We start from the raw sequence: 24186 nt of genomic DNA, 5'->3' as shown, positions 1-24186 counted from the left end.
GTTCCCATCATCCCTGACCACTGGTCCTGTTAGCTAAGGATCATGGGAGTTGTAGGTCAAAAAATCTGGAGGGCTGCAGATTGGGGGTGCCTGGTGTGGCCTGACACATGCTTTGGAGCAGTGACATGTTGGGAGAGTCCCACAGCCGTCATGGCAGCCATGAATTCCTGAGCCACCCCAGAGCCAGTTGCCTTGGCATGAATGTTGAACTCCCCCAAAACCGGCAGCCTGGAAGTCCTCAACACCACCTCTGAGACCAGCTCTGTTAGCTCAGGCAGGGAGACTGCTGGACAGCAAGGTGGTAAACCAGCAGAAAATCTAATCTGTCCCAAATGCCCAATGCCAAACATACACTCGAGATACCCCCACAACTGGACAGAGAGCCTGGGGAGAGGGAGAGAGAGAGAGAGAGAGAGAGAGAGAGGATGAGAGAGAATCTCCACAGACCACTGCAACTCCCCCTCCTCAACCCTCAAGTCTGCCCTGATGCTGCACCGAGTACACAAGTGGGCACAGCTGGGTAAGACCAATTCCACCCTGCTCACCCACCCACCCAGGTCTCAGTGATACAGACCAGATCAGCAGCCTCATTCATAATCAGATCAATGACTCAGTTCCCTGCCCAGAGTGGTATATAATTAGTAAATGACAGTATGTACTGGAAACAAGGGAACACTTAGCTACTTTAAGTGAATTCAGATCTCCAGGGCCTGATGAGCTGCACCCAAGGATACTAGAGGAGCTTGCGGATGTAATTGCAGAGCCTCTATCTATAACCTTTGAGAATTTGTAGACAACAGGTCAGGTCACTGCAGATAGGAGGCAGGAAATTGTCCCCATCTTAAAAAAGGGGGGGGGGGAGAGAAGACCCAGGTAACTACCAACTGGTGAGCTTGACATCAATACCAGGAAAGGTCCTAGAACAGGTAATTAAATAGTCGGTCCCTGAGCACTTAAAAAAGGATGCTGTGATTACATGGGTTTCTCAAAAACAAGTCATGTGAGACGAATCTCATTTCTTATTTTTTAATAGTTACAAGTTTGGTGGATCAGGGGAATGCTGCAGACATAGTTTATCTTGATTTCAGTAAAGCTTTTGATAAAGTCCCCCAATATATTATTGTGAGGAAGCTGGTAAAATATGGGCTGGATAAGGTAACTATTAGGTGAATTTGTAGCTGATTGCTGGATGGAACCCAAAGAGTGTTCATCAATGGTTCCTCATCATCTTGAAAAAAGGTGAAGGCATGAGGTGCCACAAAGTCCTGTCCTGGACCTGTTGTGGTTCAATATCTTCATAAATGACTTGGATGAAGGAATTTTTGCAGATGACATCAAACTGGGAGGGGTAACTAATGCCACAGAAGACACAATTGGGATTCAAAATGAAATTAACAGATTGGAGAACTGGGCCCAAACAAACAATATGAATTTCAATAGAGACAAATGTTCTGCACTTAGGCAGGAAGAACCAGATGCACAAATACAAAATGGGGGCCACCTGGCTTACTAGCAGTATATGTGGAAAGGATCTAGAGGTCTTAGTGGACCACTAGCTTAACAGTGTGATGCAGCAGCAAAAAAGAAGGCTAATGCTATTTTAGACTGCATCAACAGAAGTCTAATGTTCAGGTCAAGGGAAGCAGTAGTACGACTCTATTCTGCTAGTCAGACCACACCTGGAGTACCGTGTCCAGTTCTGGGCGCCGCAATTTAAGAAGGATGCTGACAAACTGGAATGTGTGCAGAGCAAGGCAACCAAGATTATCAAGGGTCTGGAAACAAAGCCTGGAACAGTTGAGGGAACTGAGTATGTTTAGCCCGGAAAAGAGGAGACTGAGAGGAGATATGATAGCCATCTTCAAATATCTAAAAGGCTGCCACATGGAGGATACAGCAAGTTTGTTTTCTCCTTTTCTGGAGGATAGGGCTCAAACCAATGACTTCAAGTTACAAGAAAGGAGATTCTGACTTAACATCAGGAAGTACTTCTGACAGTTACAGTCTTAAAGTGCTACATATGGTTCTTTCTAACTGAGCTGTTGATCTGGGATGAGGAATAAATAGTCAAAGACTTGGAGAACATATAGCTAGAAGTGCAAATGCACTTCATATTCCTGGAAGCAGGATGGTGAATTTTGTAACAGGTGGGAGCAAGGGGAATTAAAATCACAGAGTTGAAAAGGTACAGTCTTGACCCCTGCCCTCCCTTTTCAATATAGAAATTCCAATACCTGGAAATCAGGTGTTGTTATTGAAAAATTTCTACTTCTTGCTTTTTAATTTGTATAGCAAAGTTTACTGAAATAATAGCAAAAAGTGACACTACTCAATGGAACATGCTAATGACCATTTGCCTTTGATTAAGTATTTTTATTGTACTTGTGGTATAGTGCCCATTCCTCTTAAAATGGGGTCTGAAATTTTCAGAATTCTCTATCATTGACTTTTGGGATCTATTGGGGTAATTGCTTTTTTAAAGAGCTGAAGTGTAAAGGTAGATATGGTTCTGTTCAGAGGATGAGAAGCCATCAGAGCTATTAGTTTCAGTTGCTGCTGTTACCTCTACTTGCTCTTTGCTTTATGCTAAAAAAAATGATCGGTGGGTGGGACAAGGTTGCAAAGGCTTCCATCAATATATGTGTGGGACTCCTTAAACTGTCAGGTTCCATCGTGTACGCTAGGGAGATCATCGTCAAACAATTGTAGATATAAATTTTTTGCCTGAAAGAGCACACCATGATGCCATTTAACTGGAACCCGAAGCTATTGATATCCCGCTGTGGTATCATGTACACCAAGGCCATGCTATTGTCCTCCCGAGGCAAATGTTACATGCGACTTGTTAACCTTAGCATGGTAAAAAACCAACTCCACTGCTGCTTGACCTACTTTATCATAATGCAGAACCCATTCAGTTGTTATAACATACTCCATCTAAAAAAAACCAAAAAAACTTGCTGGCAAAGACACCATGATTACATGAATACCAAGCCACTAGACTCAGATTTTATTTATCCAAGAAAGGGTCACATTGTTCAAAATAGGCCTAGTGTTTTGATGACATGTGCACTTGAATAGACCAAGAAAGCCCAGATCAAATTTATTTTTCTTAAAGCCAATAATCTTTTCGGAGAACATGTTGCATATAGCATTGTCAGACACACTGGCTGTTTATTGAGAGTTGCTTCCCCAGTAATTTGACCAAAGTATTTATTGGGCAGGAGAAAAAAATTGTACAGAAAGGCCTTTAATGAGAATAGTGCTTTGGGTATAGATGTGTTCTTCCAGTGTCTATATTATAGGGTCTATAATACTTTCTCCCCAGTATGACTTAGTTGTATGGTTTCTATGGAAACAACCACAACTTGTATCATACGCAGGTGCAGCATATACATTTGTATTACATATGCATCAACCTTAAAATAAAAATTGAAAATGTGCCCACTCTCTTGGTATCAACAAGCTGGCTGATCCAGGAATCATCAACAGCATTTCTAGCGTGACAAGAATAGGCAGCTAGTATAATCAAAGCATGCAGTTATTTATTAGGGTAAGAGCTATAGCTCAGCAGAACATCATCTAGGAGGTGAGAATCATAGTAATAGTTAGATCATCGCTTTCTGAATGACTGATTTTTTTTTTTTAAAGTGTTATTTATTTCTGCACACGTTAACTGCTGCTTTTCATGATGCTGTTTTATGTTTTATATCTTAGTAAGTCATGCTTTTTTTTACTGATTTTTTAAAAATTTGGTTGTATTTATTTAACAGGCTTTGTAAACTGCTTAATCAAAAACAATAACCCCTAAGCAGCTAATTTGGCTGTTTTATTGTTGTAAAATGCCTCAAAACATTGTGAGATACATTTTATTTTATTTAACAGTATTTATATACTGCTGGTTTAATCACCGAAACCTCAAAGAGGTTATTTGAGCATTTTACTCTTGCAAGATTCCTTGAGATCTTTTTTAAAATAAATAAATAAATGTGGAGTGTATGTTTTTAAAACAAATGTAAGTGCATTACATTACATTACATTACATTACATTACATTACATTACGCGGGTGGCGCTGAGGTCTAAACCACTGAGCCTAGGGCTTGCCAATTGGAAGGCCGGTGGTTCGAATCCCCGTGACAGGGTGAGCTCCCATTCTTCAGTCCCAGCTCCTGCCCACCTAGCAGTTCAAAAGCACGTCAAAGTGCAAGTAGATAAATAGGTACTGCTCCAGCGGGAAGGTAAACGGCGTTTCTGTGCGCTGCTCTGGTTCGCCAGAAGCGGCTTAGCCATGCTAGCCACATGACCCGGAAGCTGTACGCCGGCTCCCTTGGCCAGTAAAGCGAGATGAGCGCTGCAACCCCAGAGTCATCCATGACTGGACCTAACGGTCAGGGGTACCTTTACCTTTTTAAGTGCTTTTTAAGTACCTTTTAAGTACACAGTACTTCTCATAAAAAAATTCCTTCCTGTAGCACCTTAAAGACCAACTAAGTTAGTTCTTGGTATAAGCTTTCGTGTGCATGCACACTTCTTCAGATACGAAGTGTGCAGAAGAAGAAGTGTCTTCTGAAGAAGTGTGCATGCACACGAAAGCTTATACCAAGAACTAACTTAGTTGGTCTTTAAGGTGCTACAGGAAGGAATTTTTTTATTTCGACTATGGCAGACCAACACGGCTACCCATCTGTAACTGGAACCATGGAAGTACTTCTCATGTGATCTTTCCTATTATGAATTCCAGAAGGAAGGAAGTACCGGACTACAGCTTTTCCATCCATAGCAGAACTCAAATGTGTTTCCATCCATGAAAATGAAGAGAACATACTCTGACCTGCTGATTTAATTCCAAGAGACTGTATCAGCTTAGCTCACTTGGTACAACTGCTGTGATGTAGAACTGCAAAGAATAAGGTGGGGGGGGCATTTCTTTTAAGGCATTCAGTAGTTCTTTGCTAGGGCACAGAGCATTTACTGCCTTTTATGACTGGATTAAATAATTATTGCAGCTAGTTTTTAGCTTGAGTGTTACAGGCAGTGACTCATGCCTGCTGAGCATGTAATCTAGAGGATATTGCAGAGGCAAAGGAGAGTAGTAGCAACAACTAAACTACAGGACTCTGATCAGGTCTGATCACCAGATTTCCTTTTTTCTTGCTTTCTGTGACACGGTTGCTCTATATAAAATACACAAAGTCTGGGAGGCATGGATCAGTGCAGAATTTGAAAAGATCAGATGCTTCAAGTTTTCCTAAGAAATAAGAGCCCTGCTGCATGAGTACAATGGCCAATCTAATTCAGCATCCTCTTCTCACAGTAGCCAACTGAACGCTTCTAGGAATCCTTCAAACAGGACATAAATGCACCTGTCCACTTGCAACTGGTACTGAGAGGCATGCTGCCTCTGGCAGTGAAGGCAGAACATAGCAACCCCTACCTTGGTTCTGTACCAGATCTCTCCATTAAGTCCGTAAGGCAACTTCGGCCAAACCAAGCCACGCTCACCTGCCCCACACCTGATGTTGTGCATCAAGCGTGGGACTGACTGATAGAGACGTAGCTGCGCTTTGCAACCGCTGACAATCAGCTCTAGAATCTGCACCGTAAAGCGTCTGCAGAATTCGCTCTGCAACATAAAATATGGTCTGCAAGATTCTGCCCTACGGCAACACTAGTGGCAGGTTGACCCTAATGCATGTGATTTGATTGTGCACATTGAAGTGTTGTGTTGTGGTACTTTCACGTTTCTCTATGCCGGAAAGTTTATGTTGTTATAATCCTTCAGAAATATTTGCAAGAGCTACAAGAATTTCCGAGCGGAGATTTCTCGCGGCGAGTTTGAGTCATGTTTAATCCACATCATTCTGTGTTTCTGCGGTGAAGAACTAAGTTTAGCTCGTCACTATGCTTTCCCACAGAACGTTTCTGAACACAGTAATAGTAACATTAAACTTGATGCCCGAAGGACCAATTGTAGAGGAGGGTCACATTTGCCTTCATTTCAATTAACCCACTTGTCAAATGCAATGCTATACATACTCAACAGACTGCCCCAAAGTATTTCTTATGCTCTTTTAGTGGGGTGGACTAAAATCATACTATGCTATTTGCTCCACACATGTAACGTTGGAAGCAATCAGCCTTAGTTTAAATTAACTTGAGAACAAAAGCATTTGGGAGCACATTCCTGTGCACATACATTAATGAATTCAGTGCAGCTTTGCATCCAGTTCAGCTTACCCCCTACAGGAAGTGTTTAGGAGCACAGTCTTAATTCATATAATTTGTTCATGTGCACTGCGGCTTCAGAAGGGATCTTCCTTGTTTAAGGGGATTGCAAATTCACAGAATATAACTGAGCAGATGCCACAGTCCCACAGCATGGCTTATTTTAACCCACAAATACTTGTATTTGACTCTATTTTATTTATTGTAACACATGCCGACTTCTTTTCATATAAAAGCAAATTCCGCATTAAAACAGTAAGAACCCACAGACTACTGTTTTCTGCAGTCTGCTTCCTTGCAAATTTTACGCAAAGCATGCCCACAGTATGCACAGATTATAGAAATTAGCTTCTCATGGTCCAGTAGTGCATGGAACTGAGCTAATTGTCTCCCTCTTCGTGAATTACAGTAAATAGGATATGCTGAATAAGGAGATGTCCATGAGTATTATGAATATAATGTTACAGATCTGGGATAATTGAGTTTGGGGGTGCAAGGGCACGTATAACTGCTAGAGTTAGTGAATGTTAGAAATGAATAAACTCTAGAATTTAGATAATATCTGGAGTATTGAAGAAGGGAAGATGCCAGGCAAGAAGTTGTAAATAATGGCAAAAGTTGCTGGAAGCAAGTCATTAATCTATCAATAAAAAACATCATCAGGCCAAGAGATTCTCTTCCAGTGGACCAAGCGGGGAGTTCCCATGGTTACCACTGGCAGTGGCGGGGGTGGTTTAGGATTTCAGCTTCCACGACACAGGAAAACAGTGGAGGGGGCAGGCTGTTTTCCTGCCCTACAAGGCTTGGATTTTTCAGTAAGGGTCTTTGGGAAGCAGAAGAGTAGAGCCAGAACTCCAGGCAGAACCCTCTTAGCAAGGCACAGAGCTGGGATACAGGATGCCGTGGAATCCAATGCTGTACTACTGAATCGGAGCAAATGTCAAATCTGCAGAAAACTCAACGGATCATTTCAGCAATAAAGAGCAGGTTTCCCCAGGAGAAAGTGGTGGGACAAGTGGAAATGTGGACAAGCTCCTAAGTGGGAGATGTGTAGCCTCACACTTCCTTCTGAGGGTTACCTGTTGGGTAAGAATGGGATACCTTGCATGTTCTACCTGCCATGAGGATTGGGAACCCAGGAAAACGAGGACAGAGCCTATAATGTTTTAGATACCATTTTTATTTCACAAACCCAACCCAGACATGTACTCTTGTTATCCACAATTGTTTCAAAAAGTTTTACTGAGTTTTATTGATAATCATTTTATGTATACTTGAGGTTTTTTTTACAGTACTGCTGATTTTATCTGTGTCATATTGATAGTTCTATTAGCCAGTCTTCTGATTCAGCAGCCCATAAAGCTTTCTAAACAAATACATACATGTTGTCTACTGCTCTGGGACGCAGGTGGCGCTGTGGGTTAAACAACAGAGTCTAAGGCTTGCTAATCAGAAGGTCGGCAGTTCGAATCCCCGCGACAGGGTGAGCTCCCGTTGCTCGGTCCCTGCTCCTGCCAGCCTAGCAGTTCGAAAGCATGAAGTACAATGCAGTGGTACCTCGGGTTACATATGCTTCAGGTTACATACGCTTCAGATTACAGATTTCGCTAACCCAGAAATAGTATCTCGGGTTAAGAACTTTGCTTCAGGATGAGAACAGAAATTGTGCTCCGGCAGCAGGAGACCCCATTAGCTAAAGTGGTGCTTCAGGTTAAGAACAGTTTCAGGTTAAGAATGGACCTCCAGAACAAATTAAGTACGGTACTTAACCCGAGGTACCACTGTAGATAAATAGGTACCGCTCCGGTGGGAAGGTAAACAGCATTTCCGTGCGCTGCTCTGGTTCACCAGAAGCAGCTTAGTCATGCTGGCCACATGACCCAGAAGCTGTATGCCAGCTCCCTCGGCCAATAAAGCGAGATGAGCACCACAACCCTAGAGTCGTTCGCGACTGGACCTAATGGTCAGGGGTCCCTTTACCCTTTACCTTTACTGCTCTGATTGGCAGCAGCTCAGCAACACAAGATCCTGAACAAAATAATCTACTCCTGTTTGCTAATAGAAGTCAAAAGCCCTGCTCTTATTAATTCTGAAAGGGCTCCATTCTCTCTACAGCTCACCCCAAGTGATGCCAATTGGAATCAAAGGGATTTTCACACTGAGATATATTAAATGAAAGGAAACTTTAGATGAGAAGCAATTTATTTTGCCAGCAGCTTAGAAGTATTCCCTGGGCTATTACGGAAGATATATTTGTCATAAAGAAGAAATATCACTAGCATTCTCCTCTGCTTGATCCTGAAAAGAAGATTAATCTTGTTTTTAATGCTTATATCCTCTGACGTGAATGTGCACGCTGCAGATTGCTTCCTTTGCTTTGGAAGAAGAGTGCCTTAATACATGGTACAGGTAGCACTAAATGGCAGGCCCAGACATTAGCAGGGGCATTGATTCCTGCTCTTTTTCCAGATGTCTAAATACTCAGAACTGGCTTTGTAGAGTCTCGTCTATGTGCTTGGAAATTTGTCTGTGGCTCTCAGTTTGAAAGGTGTCCCCAGTGTAAATGCATCTCTTTTAATACTGTACTTGGTTCAGGGAATTTATTTCCACCCTACTGTCTCCGTGCCTTCTGGAGACACAGCCTAGAGGCAAGTTCCCTTGCAGCGCTGCCTTACTTTGTTGTAGTGTGTGATGCACGTAGTCATCTTTGACAATTTTAACTCTGCACAGATTAAAGCGTTTCCAAGCCAGCTGCAAGGAAAGCTAGTTCTATAGAAAGGGAACCGAGCTGAGAAAATTCTAGCCTGGGCTTTGCTGCAAAATTTGCAGGCTAATTAAAAATAGTTCTGTGCTGCCTTTCAAGCACAGCGACAAGACAGTGCACAACAACATAAGCACAACAACCTTATAATTCAGAATAAAACTGCAGCTGCTAGATCAACAGTTAAAAAGAAGCCAACTGGTAAAAACAGCCAGCAAAGGCCTCAGAAAATAAATGCATTTTCAGAAAGCACTGAGAATGCCTCAGTTTAGTCACAGTTCAGAGGGTATGGGTTTAAGATCACAACTTCCCGCCAAGCCAGTCAGATAAATAAAGCAGATGGGTTCTAATCTAAGAAACTTCTACATGGAATGGACATTGGCTTGCTTTAATATTCTTGTTCAGTTTTGGTTCTAATTTTATGTATTTGCATGCTGGGACCCTGGGGTGAAGGGTAGTCTATGAAGCTGGATCTAGACACATCAAAGAAGCGTTTCAGTTAAACGCATTATAAACATTGCATGAGAAATCGGGTTGGCAAAAACAGAACTCCACAGCGCCACCTAGTGTCACAGTGTTATAATACATATACAACACATAGAAACTTCTTTTTCTTTGCCAGTGTAGCTGGGTCCTACAGCTCCCATCATCCCTGATCATTGACTATGCTATCTAGGGCTTATGGGAGTTGGAGTTCAGCAATATCTGGAGGAGGGCACCACACTGGCTACAACTCCTGCTCTAGCTCTATATGACTTTTAATGAGCCCTCTTTTTCAAATGATGAGGTACAGTTACAGTTGCCATAGAAAGGATGGTTTATTAATAATCATGATGTCTTTTGAACAACAGGCATGGGTGTTACTTTTATTCTTGGATATGTGAGTCAGAACTATTGTATGCACATGAAATACTAGGTTGGCTTTCTGTAATTAAGAGATTAGACATCTATGAAAGGTGCAGGCATGCATTCTGAAGACTCAGGAAAGCTCCATTTCTATGCAGGATTTTGTCAGTTATTCCTGGGTTGCTCATTAATTCTCCCTCCCCCTTAAATAGCAGCACATTTAAATGTAATGAGGAAACATGTTTTCTTGCAAGCATCTAGTGAGGACCTTCACATGTTTTAAAACAACAACCCTTGCGCATGAAATAATGGAAGCATGTTGTGCATACTTCAAATGTCTTCTGAGGTGATTATTTCTCCTTAGAAACGTTGGGGGGGGGATTAAAACTTATTGTTTCAAAGGAATTGGGAAAATCACGATTCTCTCTTCCCAATACATTTGTTCCTCTTCTTTCCTTCTCTCTGGAATGGAAGGAAGAGCTCAAATGTAAGAAAGGAGAACTGGGTGAGGAGTGTCCCTATTCTTATCCATAATCACCACATAGAAGATCTTCATGGGAAGAGGAGCTCAAGAGCAAAATGTAATAAGGTGGATGAACTGCAATAAAGGGGGAGAAGGGAAGGGTTAAAATGAGAGAGAGGGAGCTAAGCTGGTCAGTGCCCAGATGGGAGATTTCCTGGACCCCTATGTTACCCTGAAGAAAGGAAGGATATAAATGTATCAAATAAATAAAACAGTTCTTCATTTGAAAGCCAGTGTGATGTAATCATGGTTGGGGTGTTGGACTAGGGTTCAAATCTCCACTCGGCCATGAAGCTCACTGGGTGTCCCCCAGCCTAACCCACCTCGCAGGGTTGTTGTGGGAGTCAAATGTACATCACCTTGAATTCCTTGGAGGAAAAGGTGGGACAGCAACACAATCAATCCAATCCAAAATTAATAAGAAACTGGCAATTTCCCTAGCATCTAACAAAAATGGTAACAGCAGCCTCCATTAACTATTGCAAAAGGAAGTTTCGATGCTAGCACTCCAGTGCTTTTGTAATATTAAACCTTAAAAAAAAAGCCAGCCAGATTCTTTTATTTGGCTCACTTAAAATATGCTGTTTGATGTTTTCATAGGCACCATCTTAAGGCATTACTTCAGCTTTTTCTCTAGAGCTGCCCTTTCTGAAGTCATTATTACTCATTAGGTATATTGTGCAGGAAGCAGAAGTAGGTCAAGGATGAAAAGCTCCATCTTAGCGAGACGCACACAAGTATTGTACGAAGCTATTTTCAACTTTTCATGGGATTAAAATGTTTTTTTTTTAAAAAATGTTTCTGTAGGATAAAAGCTGTCACTGCCAACTTAAAAATCAATGCCCCACATGGCAAAACCTTCATTTCAGATTTCTAGCCTTTCATATGTTAAACATATTGTTTATAATTCTAATCCAAAAAAACGATTCCATGCCGTGCATTCCATCAGGCTCTATGTACACTAAACCAAGTGTCCCTAAATAGAAGTGAGGGATATTAACAGGTCTGCCTATATCCCTGTTTACACATGCTCATAACCCCGCAGAAACATGGATTTGCGGGGCATTTTTAATCAGGAGATAATTGCATATCACAGCAGCTCTCGTAGTGTGCCTATACACAGCTACTTGAATTAGCATTAAATATAATATTTATTGTTTGCTTGTTTGTTCGCAGTGCCAAAATGGTTGTCAACAAGGAAAATGGCTTTGCCACTTCAAGCACGAAATGAAATGTTATGCAATAACAAGAGAGCCAGCTAAGGCAAGCTTATACACAGGTAACTCATAGAACCATAAAGTTGGAAGGGACCCCGAGGGTCATCTAGTCCAACCCCCTGCAATGCAGGAAGCCTGCCCACAACCGTCCCTGGATGGGCTTGAATCCTTTGGAGGGCAGTCTCCCTTAATGTCCAATAGTGATGTGCCTATAAGCATCCAACAGAAAGGCCGTGATGAGGTGGCTGAAGATTGGTACAGTGGTACCTCAGGTTACATACGCTCCAGGTTACATACGCTTCAGGTTACAGACTCTGCTAACCCAGAAATAGTACCTCAGGTTAAGAACTTTGCTTCAGGATGAGAACAGAAATCGTGCTCCGGTGGTGTGGCAGCAGCAGGAGGCCCTATTAGCTAAAGTGGTGCTTCAGGTTTAGAACAGTTTCAGGTTAAGAACAGACCTCCGGAACGAATTAAGTACTTAACCCGAGGTACCACTGTACACCTTTGTAGGTTACCCTCGAGTCCTGCAATCATGTGCGTTGCAACAAGCAACAACCTGACTTCCTTAGAACTGTCCTAATATGGTTCAAAAATAGAAGAAAACCCTTCTCCTTAAGAGAACAGACACAACTCATGCCTCGTGGTTATTCAGCGGGAAACAACAAACATGACTAAGATGCAAAATAATAGGCAAGAAGAAGCAAGGAAGGCAAGCTAGCTAGGTTTGGAGAGGTCCACTGCCATGGGCATCTATTGAGGTTTAGCAGACCTGAGAGAAGCATCAAGCAGCCTCCTGGAAAACAACTCAATAGGCTGAACAAAATGGTTTCTCAGAGGCACCCCATACAAAAGAGGATTGCATGGAGGATAAAGCCAGAAGGAAGAGACATTGAATGACAGTAGGAATAGGTACTGAGTCATGACAAGTAGAACAATGCAGGTCTGGTTGAGCAGTCTGATGGATTTCCCGAGGCAGCTGAAAGAGGTGGTTTATTGGCCGAGCGAGCCGCGTACAGCTTCCAGGTCATGTGGCCAGCATGACTAAGCCGCTTCTGGCGAACCAGAGCAGCACACAGAAACGCCATTTACCTTCCCGCCGGAGTGGTACCTATTTATCTACTTGCACTTTGATGTGCTCTCGAACTGCTAGGTTGGCAGGAGCTGGGACCGAGCAACGGGAGCTCACCCTGTCGCGGGGATTCGAACCGCTGACCTTCTGATTGGCAAGTCCTAGGCTCTGTGGTTTAACCCGCAGCGCCACTCGCGTCCTAGCAACTGGTAGAGGCCCATAATTAGGCATTAACGTACACCCAGAGCCTGTACTCCTCTGAACCCCATGGGGGGTTCTGAGTGTGAACCAGTGCTTACTTCCCCTGTTGTATCTGCAAGAACACCTGCTCATTCCAGACCGAGCAAAGTTAAAGATGTTTGGTGGTTTGGGATCATGTTCTAAGTGTTAGCAAGTGAGCCTCTGCATTGAGTTCTGTGTGGCTGGGCTTGGACACAATGCTAATGGTGGTGTTGGGGGGAGAATTAATGTGTGAACCTAGAAATGTAGTTAGTCTATAATTTACAGGGTGGGAAAACTAGAATCAAAAAAATTAGAAGTTGGCTTGCTTACCCTAAATCGGTGAATGAATGATCTGTCTAGAGCTATTATATTAGTGTAATTATAAACAATTAAGTATTGTTGACAGACTAGTGAATGCTGAAAGTCCCTTCTCTAGTGTTCATTAAGAATCGGCAAGAAAATAACTATTAAATGCTGATAATCTCCTATTTCTGTCATCCACTGTAATGTATAAATAGATTGTGTTGGCTTGTTGGCTTGTATTTGCTAGAATACTCCATGCCAAGCTAGAAATAATTAGATATGTTTATTAAGAAATATGAACTAAGGAAATCTTTATAACTGTATTATTTTAAAGAGAAGCACCAGAAGTAGAGGCTTAATTTCTCTACCGTCTCTTCATAGCAACACTACAATAAATGTTCTAGGTATGCCCACAACACATTGCTAGCTATGGACTTTAATTTGCCCTGGTTTTCCATCAAGATAGGGGACACTGTAGAACCTTGAAAAATGGGCGAAGCACAATGACACTGATTTGGGCCTAATTATTGCACCGAGTCACAAGATCCACCCTTTTAAGAGTTTTAGGATGCAAGCAAAGTTGCAAAATCCAGCTCTTGAGTAAGAATATAGTCAAGGTTTAATCTGAACCAACAAAAATTTACTTGGTACTTACCTGTTTTTTTTCAGTGTCTCCCTGTTTTTGTATGTCACAAAAATGTTGGGAAAAGGAAAACCAGAATTAGCTACTAGCCTCTGACATTTGTTTCATTTAACAGACGTGCTCAATCAGACACTTGTAAGTTAAGTATGCTTAGGACTGCAGCCAATAACGCATGAAGCAATGGTAAAGGAACTGTTATTCGAGCAGATGAAAACTGGCTTTCCCTTAGCATTGAACAAGTAACCATAACTTACAGCAAATCTGGAATGATGGAAGAGACTACCATGGTATCTGCTGACCACTTGTGATTTAAGACATTAAACGCTTTGGCTAGACTTGTATAAGCTAAATTAATCAGGACAGTCAGTTTCAGTATAAACAACAGGCCACATGTATACTAAAACTAAATGTACACCAAGAACATAAAAATAGGTACATTGCCAATGTAAAACAACAAAACAAAACAAAAACAAAATCCTCCAAATTCTCCAGGAGAAAGGCATGATAGGTACCCATATATGTGTGAGTCCATGCTGTGAAAATGGGAACTGCATCCATTAAATAAGAAAAAAATGGAGGTAATTATGCTCTTGAAAGGCAAGAGGGTCCAGGAACTTCTGTAACATTTTGGCAGTGAAATCCCCCCTTTTTTTAATTAAATGCTTTCTGCTGCTATGGTAACCACAGTAGCATGAAATCAGTTCGGAAGTAAGTTTTCCCTCATGACTGTTAAGTAAAGATATTTCAGCCCCTAAAATATTCTACTCAGGAATTGTTTTTTTTTATCTTTTATTACTTACACTTTGAGACAAAAATGCCATGGAATTTCAAAGCGCATACTGTATTTTAAGAGTGCTCTGAATATCCATCTTCCTTCCCACCCCCTGCCCAATACAGCAGGTCAGGAATGTTCTTTCACTTCAGGTTTATGTTAGTGACCTACTGACCTACTTTTCGGGAGCTGACCGCTACTAGTCAGTTTCCCTGAAAAATTGAGATTTCATTTCATCCATGGATTGGTTACATTTAGATATAGTGACAGAAAGCATTAGGAGAATGGCATTTTGTTGGAGGGGGGAATCAACTGTAGCAGTTGGTGCTGTAAGTATATTCCTATTTAATTGCCAAAGTGTTGTCCATCGCAACTCTCAGCTTTTATGTTACTGCAGTCTAGGTAAGATTGCTTTCCATCAGCCTGAAGTGAGAAATATGATGGAGATGGAAGCCTTGCTTCACTGTCAGACACATGCTGGGAGTAAGGGGAAAGCAGACATAATGGATCAGTGAGGGAGAGCAATCTTCCCCTTGTCTTAAATCATCCATGCTACAGAGCTGTTGAAATTGTTGGCTAGAGAAGGGGGCGGGCAGGAGTTTGAGAACAACCTACGGAACAAACAATGTTTTCAAAGTGCTGTAAATGTCACAGCTGCAGAATATATTTATACATCCATAGCAATGGGAGCTGACTGAAGACTTAATTCTTCTCCCTCAAAGTTACGTTGCAGGAGATCTTTAGAAATCAGAGTTCACCTACATAAGAAGCAGAGCGAGCCAATCACATGAAAAACCAAGAATTTAAAGAGCCAGAATATGTACAAAAGAACAGCTGACGACATCTGCAAAAGTCATTCTTCCTTTCTGAATTTCTACATAAAGACTGACAATTGATTAAACGCCTTCTGAAAGCACTTTCTGGTTCCAAGTAAGTGGCTGTCCATAACTAAAATGTAGCATGTGTCTTGGGGTGTGTGGTTGTCCCAATCCTGACAACTGTTGCAGTGATAGCACAAGATAGGAATGTGATTTGTTTTTGTTTTTTAACAAAACTTTGAGATCATCTGTTGTTTATATTGAAAATATACAGAAAAGCAAAAATGAATTAAATCCTATGTGTTTTATTTCTCCCATTAGTTTTAATTCTTTTTCAGTTGCTTTGCAATGGAGGCACAATTCTGCATGTGATGTATAATCTGAAATACAGTGTATAGACAGGTCACAAGGAAGGGGAAGAGAGGCTCGGCAGTGAAATGGACAGACTGGAAATATTTATTTAATTTAGATAGCTGTTGGGCTGTGTCTGTACAGCTATTAAAGTTGCTTATATAACAGGGACTCCCACTCTCATCTTCCCCAATACAGTGGTACCTCGGGTTACATACACTTCAGGTTACATACGCTTCAGGTTACAGACTCCACTAACCCAGAAATAGTGCTTCAGGTTAAGAACTTTGCTTCAGGATGAGAACAGAAATCGGGCGGCGGTGGTGCGGTGACAGCGGGAGGCCCCATTAGCTAAAGTGGTGCTTCAGGTTAAGAACAGTTTCAGGTTAAGTACGGACCTCCGGAACGAATTAAGTACTTAACCCGAGGTACCACTGTACCTAGCTAGTCCATGTTGGAAAATCTTATGCCAATTCAATGGAAAACACCAAAAATACAAAGGAATCAGTGTAGCTGCTGCTAACTCTTAAAAGGATATAGCAAGAATCCTCCATGCTATATCACAAGTAGACTACAGCTCTTTCCTGTACAACACAGAAAGATCAGGGAGCGGCTGTGTGGGGAGGGCATGCATGAAGGCACTGGGTGTGGAGCTTGTGCATGAACACCTAAAACTGCATGACATTTATATTACGCAGAGGTGCCTCTCAAATCCGAGATAATGGCAGTTACCTGAGTTGACAGATAAGGCAGAGGTAAAACAAAGGTCAAGCAATCATAGCAAGACACACTCTTGTCCCCCAGGAAGCTAGGCAGGCTGGGGTCTGGATGAAACAAAGGTTAAGGAATGACAGGAATATACACTTTTGCCTCTTGGGGGTGGAAAGCAGCAAGTCAAGTTGAGGGTCTAGGTCAAACAAAGGTCAGAGATGTATAATTGGAAAGTTTCTAACTCCTATTGAACCTGTTTCCTTCATGCCTCCTCAGAAGAAAGCCATCTGTACATGGGCCATGCCAGGAGAAAGCGTTTGTCTTCTCCTTCAAGCATAGCACAGTCTGGCCCCCATCTTCCTTGAACCAAGTTGGAGGAAGGTCAATGCCTCTTCTGCCACCCACCCCCTTGTGTAGCCCAGTTTCCCCAGCACAGCTAGCCTTTCTCTGTGTGTGTGTTTATGCAGAAGAAAAATAGAGCAATATATTGCCCAGGCCCATCCAAATGAGGATCAAACTGGTCCCAGTGGCATATTTCCGCCCAAAGCAAATAGCAAATTCAGAGTCAGGACCTTCCTTCGGACCACAGGAAAGGAGAGGAAAGCGATATCCTCTCTCCACTTGCTACCATCCCTGTAGCCACTTGTTAAATACGAAGATGCATTTGTATCTAGTCGTGGCCTTAATGAGCACTTTGCCCAGCATCTTAAACGTGCTGTTATGAGATTGGGAGGGACTCAAGATCCCCCAAAATCTCTGGAGTCAGTAAAGCGTTAGAATTTAAGGAAACCCCCAAATCCTTGAATCTAGCAAGAAATAACACAGGCCAGCTTCCTCATGAGATAATCACTTGATAATGGCTGAGCTGTTGATCTAACAAAAGGTAGGCGGATGGGACACTGGGAGATTCAGTGCCAAACAGCCAAATGATGGGTGAAACCCTACCCCAGACCCTGGTTTTCAGTTAGCAAGACAAAAGGCCAGTGTTAGTTTTTTAGGGGGACAGTTGGCAGTGATGTGCTAGCAAAACTGTGACAGGCTGGAAAAAGGAGGCAGAGAACAAGGCTGGTTTATGTTTTGGATCTAAGGCCATTGGGTCTATGGGAGAAGCAAGAGACTCTCTTGGAGCATAATGCAGGGACCCTCTCCACTGTAGACTCAGGTTGTATATATGTGTAAATAAATCATAAATCAAAAAGACACCACAGTCTCCGCTGTGCCTTATTTCCAAAAGGAAACACAAATCCTGGGGTAAGCACCTGTAACCCCTGGAATTTCGCACTGCTGTGGAGATTGGGGTGGTGGCACGTAACAATTCCCTCTCTTCCAAATCAATCATCAGACCAAAGTAAATGCAAACCACTCAATTCTAGGCATAAAACCAAGGGGGAAAGTTTAATTTAAGGCTCATTATAGTTCTCAGATATCTGTAGTGTACAAGATGCTTCCCAGCACAGAAAGAATCTGTTTTGTACTTTTGTTTCTTCTAACAAGGAAACATCTGTGACTGACTACTCAACGACATTTGAAATAAATTAAGCTACATGTCAAGGAGAGAGAACTCCCACTGAAATAAACACGCACCTAGATAATGTGTTCATTCCTTAGTGTGCAAATTGCTTACCCTCAGAGCCCACTGAAAGAAAGATATAAAGCAATCCTGTTTCTACAGTGATGGCAAAGAGTGAGATTGCATTTTCAGTGCTCATGTTTCCTCTCCTTTCCTCAATTAGTTGTTTTTCTTACAATGTTATCCATGTCTTACAATCTGACTCGTAGGTCTGGAGGTTTATGATGTCCCTTGCTAGCAGTCTTCTGTGGCACCTTCAAAGCTAACCAATTCAGCTACAGTCCTGTACCAGCTTATCAGGGAACAATCCCCGTGGAGCTTAATTCTGAGTAATTTATGGTTATCGTCGCATGAAACCCACACTAAAAATTGGCTATCACCTCAACCCATGATCTAGTAGCCCTAGTGGGCACCAACTGGCCTCAAAAGCTGGGAGTGGCCTGGGCCTGCTCATGTAACTCTAAAAAATAATTGAGTTTTTAAAAAACAAAGGTAAAATCAAACTGGTTTTATAATTACAGGAGATTAATTTCAAAAGTTTTTTTTATTTTTCAGCCACTTCTCTGGATGCTTTGCTATAAGTCTGGAACCTAATTGCAACAAATGGAGGGTTGGGAGAATCCCCAGAGCAGATTTGGTGGGGCGCACAGGGAAGGAGACAGACTAGACGTCCTGTTGCACTCATGCAATAACTTCATTGAATACAGCCTGCTTCTGCCCTGAGAGTTCCAGTATAGCTCAGTCAGATCAGCATGAGACTCTTAACCCCATGTCATGGGTTCAAGCCCCTTTGGGGGGGGGGGAATCCTGCACTGCAAGGTTTTGGACAAGATGGCCCTCTTGGCCCCTTCTATGATATATTAACATAGTAAAGTCAGTACAAGAAGATTATAAAGGAACTTTCTAAAAGTTTATGAGGCATGTGAAAACTGAGACACCATCTGCCTGTCTAGTGAAATATGTCAGTGCAGATAATATGAGGTGTAAATTAGTTTACTGTTCCTTGGATACTAAAAAAGAAGGAAGTCAGAACATAGTCAATTATAGTTTAGTGCAATATTAGAACAAAGTGGCCATAAAAGAACATTTACAGAGCTATGCATGACTGCATGCACCTGAGAATTCAGACTGAAGCATCCGTGTTGAAAGAACTCAGAAAATGGAAGGTAGAATCAAGACATTCCTTCTCTGCTTCTTTCATACGATCATGAGATCAGGTTATTTCATTACCTCAGCAATGACGTGGGTGGTGTTTTGGCACAGCTGTTTTCTAGTCCGCTCTGGTACCATATGTAATTGGAATACCATGGAGGGGACGGACGGACAAAAAAAGTATTGTGGCACCTTAAAGGCTAACAAATATACCAGGGCCTAAGGCTTTGTGGGCAAAGTTCCACTTCATCAGATGCATGTTTTTGCTGTGGTGGTGGTCAAACATGACTGCTACACTGGGAATTGTTACATGTGAGAGGAACTTATGAAGCAACTGCTTCCTATGCCAGCAATGCCCTTTCCCCGGGGTTGACAAGATGAGTATAGGAAGTAACCACTGGGTTTCCCCATTGCATAAAATATCAGAGTGATGTGGGCAGTTGCCATTTAATATAAGAAGTTGCTATAGGTAGCTGGCATGTACACAGTCTTGAGTTCCATGCAAAAAAGGCTGGGTATAAATTCAATAATCAATAAACAAAGTACGTCCTCAATGGTAGTGCAGCATCAATCTTTTGACAACTTCTGTGCCCAACACTCACATAGCTTTCAGGCAGGTAAGAATGTCAGGTGAGCACAAGCCAATATGGTCATGCTTCATGGTTTGCAGAAGAGCACCATGCAAAAGCTTCCAGGTTTACTGCGCCTGCTAACTAGCTACGTAGCTAGACATCTCTTTCTTCAGACTTGTGCTCCAAACTGGACAGTTTGAGCAGCAGTGCATCCATCCCTCCATCAGCACATTTAAGCCCCCCTTCTGATGTAATGCACACAAGCAACCGTAGTTTCTCCTGTGTTGCATTTCCAGCTGCTCCTATCCCTTTAAACCCCTCATTGTTCTTGGAGGCACTGGGAGAAGGGACTGAGGCAATTCTAATGGCCCAGCTCTCTCTGGGATTGACTCATCCACCTCTGCACCTTCCTGCAACTCTTTCCCCACCTCCTCCTCTCAAGTCGCTGACTGCTAAGACTCTTCCTCTTACCCTTCCTCAAACATTGCATGGCACCCTGCCTGCCCCACTGCCTCCTCTGCCTACCCTTCGGTCTCCTGCCTGTCCCTCAGTGGTCCATGAGCTTAATTCAAGTGCTCCATGGCACATCTTTAAAAATACAAACTCATATACAGCACCTAGCATCGCACATTACAGGCAGAAGCATCCTTGTGGTCCGCCCAGATCCTCATCAATTTCAGAGCGGTCTGTGAGGCAAGAAGTTTGGGAACCATTCCTTTAGAGGTTAAGTAAGCAAATTGCAACATTTATCCGTTAGCATAACTGACAAGATTCATTTTGTGAACTGTTCTGTTCAGCTGCCTTCATTCCAGAGTTCACAGAGCATTTGACAACTTCTTCATTTCATACAGGTACTATTCTTCAAGCAAAGTTTCTTCTTCTTCCTCTTCACTTTTTGTTCAGTGTGTGTGTGAATGTCTGTTAAATTACTTCTCTTGGAATGCACGATGTTCAAAGGAGAAATAAATTCTTAACAACATATTGAGTAAATCCTTCTGACATAGTTTCCACATTTCTGCTGAAGACAAGAACAGATTTCTACAAAGTAGGTCAGGAACTCCAGGGAGACATTGTCGCTGCCTTTGATTTTTCTACCTTGAAGTTCAAAGAGCATGAGTAAGATCATTGAAAAAGGAAGTGTAGAATTATTTGAAGGCTAGGCTACCGTGTCACATACTGAAGATTTCAATGGCATTTTAGTAATGAAGCATACAGTGTGGGGGTTGCTATATAATTTTGATCCTGGAGCTATTAAAGCTTGGGCATCCTTTTTATCATTAGTACTTAATGTTTGCTATTGAGGTTAATGCTTGCACACAACCCACACTTCATATACCAGTAAGCTATCAGCATCCTTATCTCGAAACGTCACACTGAAGATGTCTTTTATGCAAGTAGGTTATGGTGCTGTACACCTTGCATCTAAGCAGGGAACGAGACAAGAGCCACCTCTCATGTAGGTTACATTTCACCACATTCCTGCAAGCCTATGTTCCTTAAACTGCTATACTCCAGGGGTTCTTAAGCTCCCACCAGCCTTTTAAAGATGGTTTCTAATTCTTCTCAGAGGACTTGGAAGCAGCCCTCGCAGGCATAGCTGAGAAAGACAGGCTTGGAGCAGCTTAGACACCCTGTCTCTTGTGCCTGATTAGCCTATGCATGTATCATACATGTTGTTTAGTCGTTTTGTCATGTCCGACTCTTATGAAGATGGTTGAAACGTATTTATTTATACTTAAAAAAAAACCTGTCCTTCCACCAAGGAATCGAAAGTGGCATAAATGGCTGCCCCTCCCGTTGTCTTCACAACAACTTTACGAACCTTGCAAAGTAAGTTGGCTGACAGAGAATTACTTATCAAAGTCAACCTTGTTACTGTCCAAATGAGAATCTGTATCCACATTTCCACACTTTTAAGTCCAACACTTAAGACACTTAACCACATTTGCCGTAGAATCAAAATAGAATTGCCAGAAGTTTTTGTTTTTAAGTTTATGCTGACTAGGAAAATATAAAGGGAAGCTCTGCAATACACTGTAAGGAGCACAATATAGTAAGTCCACATTGTCAAGACCTGAATGAGCAATTCCCCTGGTGAACAGCATATGTATCTCAGAGTGCCTTTTCACCAAAGATGGGCCATTTAATTCCCAGGATCTATAATTTAAATGCAGCCAATGCACTTGATAAGAATATATATCATTTGGACCCTGCCCCACATCAACAAAAGCACACAGTGCACAAATTATCATTATTATGGTTTATTATTTATTAAATTTTGGTGTCCCACCCTTCCTCCGAAAGGGGCCCATGGTGGCAAACATATCTATACTAAACATCATTCTGTATCTTTTAAATTACAGCTGCCATTTTAAAGTGATAATAAGATACTTTTATCTTTTTTGTAAGCCACTTTGATGTTTTTCTACAAACACGTGACATATAAATTTCATTAAATGAAATGATAAATAAAATAATGAAACATTTTCAAGCATTCTAAAAACAGCACAAATTGCATAAGAAAGGCGGCTTAAGAGCACTTATAAAATGTCATATCTGAAAACCAACTATGCTATTCAAGCCAGTTCCGCTATCATGACTTCCCTCAACTAACCCTTGAAACTGAAACATTTGAGATCAACTCATAATTATTTATGATCTGTAATCCCCCAGTAAGTTCTCAGGGACCAAAAAACTTTGACAGTTAAAGGGCTTAGGTTTGAAGGATACATGGACCCTAAACATTATCCTGTTATATAGCATGACCTTTGATTTCCAGTGCCACTCAGATCCTGCTTTCTGACCTATATTCCAAGCCAAGCTAGATGTGATGTGTGAGATTTGTGATTAGGATCGCCTATGGCTTTTGTTTTGCTAATTAGGAGTCCACTGAGGCTGAGCTGGGTGTTCTGGAACTAGTGCTTAAGCCTGTCCTCCATTGCCCTTCCCAGATGTACCGGTAAATCCTGAAGCTGCTATTAGCTGGGTGCTGGTAGTACAGCTTCTATGACTGCGTCTCCTCACTCCACCAAAGCTAGTAACAGCTTCAGGGCCTAGGAAAGGGTAACACTTGAACTGGGATCCTTTTGGCTCTTAGCTGTTGCTTAGCTACTATATTATGCCTATGATGCTGAAGCCCTGGTCATTTAAAAGTACCTTGCTGCTGCAACTGTCTGAAATGTTGCAGCAATATTCCCCCCATTGATTTGCCATTCAAATACTGAGACGCAAGCTGTCTACCTTGCAAATCCACGAACATACCTAGTTTGCTGACACTGCAAGGGTCAATGTCATGACAATTATCAGTGTTCTCTAAAGCCCCAACAACTACAACTGTACACCATGAAGGAGACAAAATTGTTCCCACTCCACCATCTTCTTCACTGAAGGAGCAACAACTGGAAAACCAGACACACAGCTTAAGATAACTAATATTGCACAGATGTAAACATCCAGAAATAACAGTGGGCTCTGTGGACAACAGTGACATCTTCTGGGTATAACTAAACTCTGCTGTGTTTGTGTGTTGAATGAGACACTGAGCCACATACGTACAATGTTCATAGCAATGCTCATGCAAGATAGGAGAAAATTTTAATGTGTCTTTTCACAAAAACACACAATTTTAAGGAAAAGCTGCCTGGGCATTTTCCCATTATGAAATGGAAACTGGTTTTGAGGGTAAATTAAGTTGTTAAAATGTAAACGGCATTTAAATGAGACCAGCAAGTAACTTCGCACTTGCTCATTAATAAGGAAATAGAATAGAATCATAGAATCATAGAGTTGGAAGAGACCACAAGGGCCATCGAGTCCAACCCCCTGCCAAGCAGGAAACACCATCAGAGCACTCCTGACATATGGTTGTCAAGCCTCTGCTTAAAGACCTCCAAAGAAGGAGACTCCACCACACTCCTTGGCAGCAAATTCCACTGTCGAACAGCTCTTACTGTCAGGAAGTTCTTCCTAATGTTTAGGTGGAATCTTCTTTCTTGTAGTTTGGATCCATTGCTCCGTGTCCGCTTCTCTGGAGCAGCAGAAAACAACCTTTCTCCCTCCTCTATGTGACATCCTTTTATATATTTAAACATGGCTATCATATCACCCCTTAACCTCCTCTTCTCCAGGCTAAACATGCCCAGCTCCCTTAGCCGTTCCTCATAAGGCATCGTTTCCAGGCCTTTGACCATTTTGGTTGCCCTCCTCTGGACACGTTCCAGTTTGTCAGTGTCCTTCTTGAACTGTGGTGCCCAGAACTGGACACAGTACTCCAGGTGAGGTCTGACCAGAGCAGAATACAGTGGCACTATTACTTCCCTTGATCTAGATGCTATACTCCTATTGATGCAGCCCAGAAGTGCATTGGCTTTTTTAGCTGCCGCGTCACACTGTTGGCTCATGTCAAGTTTGTGGTCAACCAAGACTCC

At 42.1% G+C, this 24186-nt stretch overlaps 1 protein-coding gene and 1 long non-coding RNA gene across 2 annotated transcripts in view; one reads left to right on the top strand and one right to left on the bottom strand.

The window, feature by feature from the left end:
- The window catches only part of LOC308475889, a 32212-nt gene extending 14547 nt beyond the window's left edge, over positions 1–17665 (top strand). The window contains exons 2-5 of the long non-coding RNA XR_013985485.1: positions 11533–11635; positions 13840–13952; positions 15308–15954; positions 16199–17665. This is a non-coding gene — a long non-coding RNA (uncharacterized lncRNA). The remainder of the gene's footprint in view (positions 1–11532; positions 11636–13839; positions 13953–15307; positions 15955–16198) is intronic.
- Positions 1–24186, bottom strand: part of NPAS2 (neuronal PAS domain protein 2) — a 99375-nt gene that overhangs the window by 71713 nt on the left and 3476 nt on the right. The gene's annotated exons all lie outside the window — the stretch shown is intronic.

This window comes from Podarcis pityusensis (genome assembly GCF_964106645.2).
Source record: "Podarcis pityusensis genome assembly, chromosome: 4".
Classification (NCBI taxonomy): domain Eukaryota; kingdom Metazoa; phylum Chordata; class Lepidosauria; order Squamata; family Lacertidae; genus Podarcis; species Podarcis pityusensis.
This window is presented reverse-complemented; position numbering and strand designations above follow the sequence as displayed.